The 213-nt window shown below is 61.5% G+C and overlaps 1 protein-coding gene across 1 annotated transcript in view; it reads right to left on the reverse strand.

Moving 5' to 3' along the window:
• Positions 1-213, reverse strand: part of LOC119594222 (zinc finger protein 350-like) — a 92,480-nt gene that overhangs the window by 57,033 nt on the left and 35,234 nt on the right. The gene's annotated exons all lie outside the window — the stretch shown is intronic.

The raw sequence follows: 213 nt of genomic DNA on the forward strand, positions 1-213 counted from the left end.
AAACAAAAAGAATAGGGAGAGGATCCTATTCTGCAAGGTAATGGACCCCCTTACCTTCAAACACTCCCCCCCTCCTCTCCCCTCCTCTCCCCTCCTGTCCCCTCCTCTCTCTTCCTCTCCCCTCCTCCCCCTTCCTCTCCCCTCCTCCCCCTTCCTCCCCCTTCCCCCTCCCCCCTTTCCTCCCCCCTTTTCCCCTTCCCTCCCCTCCTCCCC

Source organism: Penaeus monodon, chromosome 33 (genome assembly GCF_015228065.2).
Source record: "Penaeus monodon isolate SGIC_2016 chromosome 33, NSTDA_Pmon_1, whole genome shotgun sequence".
Lineage (NCBI taxonomy): Eukaryota > Metazoa > Arthropoda > Malacostraca > Decapoda > Penaeidae > Penaeus > Penaeus monodon.